Genomic DNA, 8,858 nt, shown 5'->3' with positions numbered 1-8,858 from the left:
AAATACTCAGCCCTATACAAGAGTTTATAGGTCTGGTTTTACGGCATTCCGCAGATCTCTATGTATTAAATGACTAAAAAATACCTGGGTGCTTCCTCCGCAAATAACATTTGGATTGAAGTAGCATTAATAACAGCTAAAAATAACACTTTAAGATAGAAGAAAAATGAGATAAATCCTTCTGTTGCAGAATGGACAATATTCTTATCCATTTCAGCAGCATCGTGGGCTCAGTGAGGGAGAGATAAAGCACAGGTATACGTGGAAAAGGCTTAGACTTATTAAGGAAAATGTTTAAGATGACAAACATGAAATCTGTGTCTTGTATTTTAATATTTGGAGGTTTATATATATATGCACACATATACTGTATCTCCTTATGTATATGTTACTACATGTCTACTTCCATATATGGAATTAGACATGTGATGTTCTGATGGCCCTGTAACTAATATATGAGTTACTATAACACTGAAGGTACAATTCTGCTTGGCCCTTATGCTGAAAGTGCTGGAGGTTAAAGTTCCATTTGTGCCCAAGTCGTACAATGAACTCCACATAAAGGCCAGGCAGAATTTGTCCTGTATGAAATTCAAGCCGATTATCACACTTATTCTCAGTTCTGTATGTTGAGATCTCTTCAGATATGGTGTCTGATCACTAGATAGTAAATTGGGCATAACCAATTTCATAGATCCCCATTTAGGGCCTAATCTGAGAAAGTGCTTAGTGCCCCTAACAAAGCATCTTTCAGTAGGTACCTAGTATTTTGCAAGATTGGGGACTCTTGGGGACTAAGTTGTCAGTCCTACATATTACCACTGCAAAGAACTGGACTAGTCCAGCAGCACAACTCAACCATATGAGCTAAATAACAGCTCTCTGAACTCCAGATTCTGCAGTCCTTATATTAAGTAGCACTTACATGAGTAGTCTAATCAACATTAATGGGACTACTCATGTAAATGCCATGGTTTATATATATATGCAAACATATACTGTATCTCCTTATGTATATGTTACTACATGACTACTTCCATATATGGAATTAGACATGTGACGTTCTGATGGCCCTGTAACAGTTTGCAACCCCAAACTGAAAAATTATGAATCAGACCTCATCAGATTTTTTAGGATACATTTTGGGTTCTTTTTATGTTGAGGCTTTAGGAGTCACATTTTCAAGCTTTTTCTTACAACCATGAGAGGTAAAATTTACTTTTTATTTTTCTTAATGAAAGCTGTGACTTTCACATAATCACATGATTCCAGGAGCTGGGGCTTTAAGAAAACACCAAATACCATGATATTTACAATATAATCACAAATGCTGGCAACGCTGGTGCTCCACAGTATGAATAATTATTTGCAGAATCTGGTCCTAATCCAATAAGAGCTCTGTGAAGTTTGTCCAAATTACCAGTCACTGTGACTATGTAGGGGGTTAAATTCAGAAGATGATCCTTTACTTGACAGTAAACTGTCCTGTACTAATTAGTAGAGTTCCCCCATTTAGTAGCTGGAATAACTTTGCATACTTCCTTGAACTGCTATAATCAACCCTCAGCCCACGTCCAGACTAATCTGCAGCATCGGCGGGTTAAAATCGATTGCTCGGGGATCGATATATCACGTCTAGTCTGGACACGATGTATCGATCCCCGAGCGCGCTTACATCGATTCCGGAACTCCATCAACCCGAACGGAGTTCCGGAATCGACACGGAGAGCCGCGGACATCGATTCCGCGCCGTCTGGACGGGTGAGTACCTCGATTTTAGAAATTAGACTTCAGCTACGTTATTCACGTAGCTGAAGTTGCGTATCCAAAATCGATTTTAATACCCTAGTCTGGACGTGGCCTTAGACTAGGAGCTAAGTGATCTGAGGCCACGTCCAGACTAGGGTATTAAAATCGATTTTAGATACGCAACTTCAGCTACGTGAATAACGTAGCTGAAGTCAAATTTCTAAAATCGAGGTACTCACCCGTCCAGACGGCGCGGCATCGATGTCCGCGGCTCTCCGTGTCGATTCCGGAACTCCGTTCGGGTTGATGGAGTTCCGGAATCGATGTAAGTGCGCTCGGGGATCGATACATCGCGTCCAGACTAGACGCGATATATCGATCCCCGAGCAATCGATTTTAACCCGCCGATGCCGCGAGTTAGTCTGGACGTGGGCTGAGAAATGGTATTTATCATAACAACAGTACATCCACTGGCAATAGTAGGCAAAAGTGTACCTACATGAGTCAAAATAGACTCCTCTGTTTGGCCAGACCAGTCCATATTTTACATTGGAGTAGACTCTGTCACATGTTGTATCAGAGGCCTATTGAACCGATAAGTAATGTGGCCTGAAATATCTTTCTTGTTCAGGAATTCACTCACAAAACAGTGACTTGAATCTTTCTATGACTACTAGTAGATATAAGTATTACTGTTGGACCAAATTCCGTACTTCTTATCCTGGTCTTATTGAAGTTAATGTTAAAACGTGTATTGACTTCAGTGGGAGCTGGGCTTATTCATTCAAAAATTCCATTGATATTAATTGAAATTCTGACTAATGATTACGAACTTTAGCCCAGAATTAAGAAAGAGAACAGAAAAAAATCTGCCTTCACTTACCTGTGAATTTGGAAAAATATAAGAAATATCTTTTTTCATCTTTAGTTATTGACTAACTCATTTTATCTAATCTCCTGGTAGATGGAGCATATAATTTGGTTTGGCACATACACTGTTCTGATGTGTAATACATTATGTCAACAAAAATCAGGTGTGCTGCAGCCTTTCAACAATATATTCTGATCCGACAACACAACAAGTTGCAGTTGGCTGAAAACTCTATTAAAAATTAACATAGCTATTGTTTTCAAAATTGAATTGTTTATAAATATGTTTTGAAATAAATATCCTTATAATTTTGTAGTAAATCTTTATAATTAATGTAAACTGTACAATAAATAGAACTGGTCAAAAAGCATTCACAAATAGTCTGATTATTTTTACATCAATTGTTGAATAATTTATCCTTATATACCTGTTTCCACTATTCAGCCAGCTCTGCAGATAGTTGAATAATATCCAAATAAACAATTTTTGTTTGCTTCAAACAATTCGCAATAATTTATTCAGAAAACTTTTCCCAGTGTTTGACCACATTACCTTTATATTTAGGATCTAGCACCTACAACACAGGCCAGATTATCAAGAGAGCTCAGCTCCCATTTTGATACCTAAATTAAGTAATGAGGTTTTAAAAAATGCTCAGCAGCCATCAATTCCTATTAATAACAATAGCATCTGCTGAGTCCTGGAACTTCAATGAACTGGTCAAAGTACGTAAGAATAAACCATTGCAGAACTTGTCACTTTTGTACAAAAATGGAGCATTGGATCCAATCCTTGACTGGATGATTAAAACTTTGTAAACTTTGGAAACAGGGGAATATCAAAAGGAGAATAAGGAAGAATTAACTTCTGGTACAAATTTTCAGACAACTTATCAATTATTCATACTAGAATTTTCAAACATTTCTGTATTTATGATATTGTCATAACACACAGCACACATCAGAATAGTCGTGAATGACATATAAAAGGATTCCATGAACCATAGCAGACCAAACTCAGCATGCAAATATTCACAAATTTGTACTATTTGACCGGCTCCATTTTGTGTAGGTCCTAGAAATAAACAAGGGAGAGGAAACTTTAAACACTGAAACAAAAAAAGAAGTCCAAGATATTAATATAAATACTGGGTCAGATCCTCAGTTGGTATAGATTGATTAACTTCATTGATTACAATTGTTTACTGTGAAACATGACACCATTTCCAGTTACTTCAGTGGACCTACGCCAATTTATTCCAGCTGAGAATCTGGCTCTATTTTTCAAAAGATCTCCTTTTTAAATTTTAACTTTTGATTTAGAACTTTCAGACAGTTTGTTTCTGTTCTTGCTCCAGCTCTAAATGGCATTCCAGAGGCAAGGAAAAAATTGCCTTCATGAACATGTTTACCTTAGATCACACAGGTCAATATCCTCAGCTGGTATGACACAGAATAGCTCAATTTAAACTGATAGAGCTACATTGATTTACTCCAGGCAAGGATCTGGCCCACAAAAATGCTTATACTGTATTTCTATTGATAAACTGTGGGCTGTTTGATAACATTTGAAGGTTTGGAAACAATAGCCACTCAGTCACAAAAAGGAAGTTCCTCCTTAGCGATTTGCAACAGATTTTGTTCTTCTATGTCAAAATGCCACGAGCCTAAAAGGAAAAAAAGAACAGTGGGAGTAAAGTATGTTGGACATGCCAATAAATTAATGATAAATTATTAAAGCATGATTGGAAATATTGCCATTTTTCACAGCTGTCAGTTTAAGTATAAAAGCATCAGCACATTAAACTAGTTACTGCTTTTTCATAATTGAGACTTTAGCTTCTAGCTGTGCCCTGAAGCTTTTCATTAATCACTAGAACTGAAGTTCAAGCACAAAGACAGCTTAGAAGGCATTAAATGGGCAAAGTATTTTCCAGGTACAGCTAGTAAAGGCCTTTTAGTCCTATAATCCTTAGCTAATTGTTTTTCAAAGTCTCTAAACAAAATCTGCTCATGGCGTCTCCTAGTGACAGAATTAGCAGCAGACTGGTTTTCTTTTTATCTTCACACGCTTTCTCTCACTGAAATCTATTGAGTGCCTATTTGTTAGCTGCATATAACAGGTGCAAGAGGACTGAGATATGTAAAACTGTAACTGATACTTAACCAAGGAAACATTGATTAGATTGCCTGGGAAACAATACTTCCTGAATACTTACTGTAATCATACCATTTAATTTTTCATAAAAAGAACAAGATGTCATGGAAGTTTTTAAACACGGTTAGCTTCTCTTTATCTAGAAGAGAAGGAAATGTGTGTTCTTTTGTTTTAAGTTAAATTGAATTTGCATACTCACTTCCATGTACTAAACAGGGCTTTCCACATTCAGACTTGATCTTTAAGATATCCATCCTAAGCTTCTATTCTTCCTCATTCACTTTCTCTCCTTGCAAAGTGTTGTACATCAGGATTTAATGGATATGCCAAAACATTCTTTCTTTTGTATAACAAATTATCAAGTGCTTTGAGATTCATTAATTATGTCATCTAATTGGATTGAGGCAGGTGCAAAATACCTCAGATGAAGTGGTCACTGACAGAAAGGCCTAAGCGCAAGTTTTTCTATTAGAAACCAGCATGTCTCCAGACTCCTGGAATTACTTTGTACTTATTGATTAATGGCCATAATTTATTACAGTGCAGAAGATCTTGCATTGAGTTAAATGTGTGATTAATCAATTTTCCATCAAATTATGAACAGCAGAACAGTTGCCAGAAAGAAAATACCAAGTGAATTTTTCCCATGGTGTAGGAGTATAAGGTATGAGGACTTCTGTTTTAGGAGAACTAATAACTGTCTATCACTTGTTTAATATTTCCTGCCACTCTGATAAATGCCATCCCCACAAATAGACCACAGGTAGCAGTGATTGAAAGACCACCAAATATGTTTTATAGCTGCCTCTCTTATGTAATGAAATATTCCTTAAATCCATTTCAAAACAATTTATTAATGCGAAATGCATTTCTGCCTTCAGCCTGAAATACATCATTGTTAAGTCAACAATATTATATTAAACTGATAACTGATATTGCGGGAGAAAAGATCCCTAGGCAACACATATGAATTTGAGATTTTTGTGTACAAGAGCTCATTTTTATTTTCCACCAAAACCATAGAAAAGTGACTAATTGATGTCACTTCTAATCGGCTAGTAATGCACATCACACATATAGCATGGGAACACTTGGGACCCAACTGAAAAAAGAATAAAAACGGATTCCATAGCACTTTCACATCTTTTATGCCAAAGAATTGACATGCTTGCTTTCTCTAGTTAAACAGTGGGTAAAGTAACGTTTCATATAGCCTCTTGACTCTTCAAGGCCATTCTGCACCATTGTACAGTTGAGGGTTGCACTCCCCCACACATGGGATAGTGACAGACAAGAAGGGGCAATAGAACTTATTAAAACAGTATAAAAACAGCAGAAAAAAGTGAAAGGTTTAAAAAAATTTCAAAAGAGAGGAAACACTGAAGACTAGAAAAAGGGACTATACAGGATGTAGTTTAAATCTGTCCAGTGGCTGTCTTAATTTATGTGTCATCAAAACCCATAGAGGCAAATTCATTGAGGTGTAACTGCTGCAGAATGACTCGTAGGGCACAGATTTTCTCCCTTCCCCTTTACAGTCATGGGATACAAAATGCTCTACCAAGTCATGCAGATGCTGCAGTGAGGCCAAGATTTTCAAAAAAGACTGGTGATTTTGAGTACTTTAATTTGTGAGTGCCCAACCTGAGACACTTTCAGTTAGCATGATTTTCAGAGCATGGGTGCTGAGCACTTTCTGAAAATTAGGCCATTTTAAAATGATCCAGCTCACTCACTATCATCTGATGGCTGTTCCCTAACCTATTTTAAACAAGTTGAGAGTCTTAACTTTTAGTGGACAGGTGTTTACATCACAAAAACCCGTTACACTTGACACTGGCATCAGTCAATAGGAAGACTAATGACTGCATGTTGTTTCAGTGCAAGGGAGACAGAAAAGGAGACTGAAATTTAAATCTGAGAATAGATATTATAGAATGAAGTAAAAAAATAAAAGCCAACACCTATGGCCGTGTTTAGTCAACATATCATTAACTGCTCCACTGAGAATGTGGTTTATATGTTGGGATTAGGATTAAAGACATGGAAAACCTTGTTTACCATGCCTGACTCCTATTTCTAAAGACTAAGACCCCTAATGATGAAAAAGCTTTGGCTTATTTCCATACAATTTATGTTATCTTTACTCAAGGGAAATATGGAACACTTTTTCCTATATATCTATTTTTGTCATCCATTAAAACTGTGTTTTGACATCCATTAAAACTGTGTTTCCACTCCCAAATGTGGCTAATGAGGCAAACTCTTCTTCACTTTTAAGCTCCTGAGAGATGTACAACTCCAAAAGGGGAAGAAAGTTAGGCTGCTAAATGGTCCAGTCTAGCTCTAAAATGAATAATGGGCATATTCATCAAAACGGCTTTGAACAAATCATAAAAAGGGGGGAGTACAAATTACTGCTGCCCTGAGAAAGTTGAAAATTGCATGTTGTCCACTTGAGTGAAAAATTGCTGAAACATACAGTAGGGCAGTGTAAGCAGTACAGCAACTTAGCTGTGAAATGAAATATTTATACACACAGAAGTTTCTGTCTCAGGGTGAGTGTTTGTGTGTCTGTAACCACACATAATTCAAGAAGTAAAAAGAGGATTGCAATAACTGAACATGTTTTTTAAAATGTTTAATACTTATTTTGTTTAAAATAGGGTTTGGTAGTGATGGTTTTGGTTTAGGGTACAGTTCTTTCTTCTTTGCTAGCTTCTTAAAAATGTCCAGACAAACCCAATCATATCCTATTTTGCAGACAAGCATAATAATCTCATTCACTGCACTGAGCTGGCATTAACAATTAACACTTTAGTCCAGAAGGGACCTAAAAAAGCTAAGTGTATTGGTAGCATAGTGGCAGACAATGCAAAATTTTGATAAGGACCTGAATTTTGAATCACATCCAGCTGCTCTCAAAATATGACATAGATTCAGATCTGGGTCTTTAACTTGACCATTATAAAGATGGGGTCCCCATTTGAAAATTCAGACCTGGATTGAGAGTTCAGATTCTGGACTCCCACAGAGTTTGAGATTATTTGGATCCAGGATTTCAGTTCAGGACAATCTCAAAGAATTATTGCTAGGTGGGAAGGTAGGAGGAACTGCTCTCACGTTCCATGACCTACAACTATATTCCTAATGTATATGAACAACTTTGTCATCTACTGTATATATTTAGCCTATATCTGGATTCAAATACTTATTTTCTTTAATATTGAAATACTAATTTGGGCCCAATCTGCACCTTTACTCACCATGAGTCACACAAATGAACTCACTGTGAGTACTTGAATAGATTTCAAGGTCAGAAGGGACCATCATGATAATCTAGTCTGACCTCCTGCGCATTGCAGCCCACAAAATCTCACCCACCCACTCCTGAAATAGCCCCACAATCTCTAGATGAGTTACTGAAGTCCTCAAGTCATGGTTTAAAGACTTCAAGTTACAGAAAATTCACCATTTACACTAGTTTAAACCTGCAAATGACCCATGCCCCATTTTGCAGAGGAAGGTGAAAAACCATCAGGGTCTCTGCCAATCTATCCCAGGGGTAAATTCCTTCCTGACTCTAAATATGGTGATCAGCTAGACCTTGAGCATATAGACAAGACACACCAGCCACACACCTGGGAAAGAATTCTCTGTAGTAACTCAGAGCTCTCCCCATCTAGTGTCCCATCTCCAACTGTCAGGGATTTTTGCTACTGGCAGTTTCCAATGGGCCACATGCCATCATAGGCAGTTCCATCATACCATCCCTGCCATAAACTTATCAAGCTCAGTCTTGAAACCAGTTAGTTTTTTGCTCCTCTTGGAAGGCTGTTCCAGAACTTCACTCCTTCAATGTTTAGAAACCTTTGCCTAATTTCAAGCGTAAACTTGTTGATGGCTAGTTTATATCCATTTGTTCTTCTGTCCTCTTCCTCCCTGGTGTTTATCCCTCTGATGTATTTATAATAGAGATGTCAAGTGATTAAAAAATTAATCACGATTAATTACACTGTTAAACAATCATAGGAAACCATTTATTTAAATATTTTTGAATGTTTTCTACATTTTCAAATAT

The sequence above is a fragment of the Gopherus flavomarginatus genome, chromosome 8 (assembly GCF_025201925.1).
Source record: "Gopherus flavomarginatus isolate rGopFla2 chromosome 8, rGopFla2.mat.asm, whole genome shotgun sequence".
Lineage (NCBI taxonomy): Eukaryota > Metazoa > Chordata > Testudines > Testudinidae > Gopherus > Gopherus flavomarginatus.
This window is presented reverse-complemented; position numbering follows the sequence as displayed.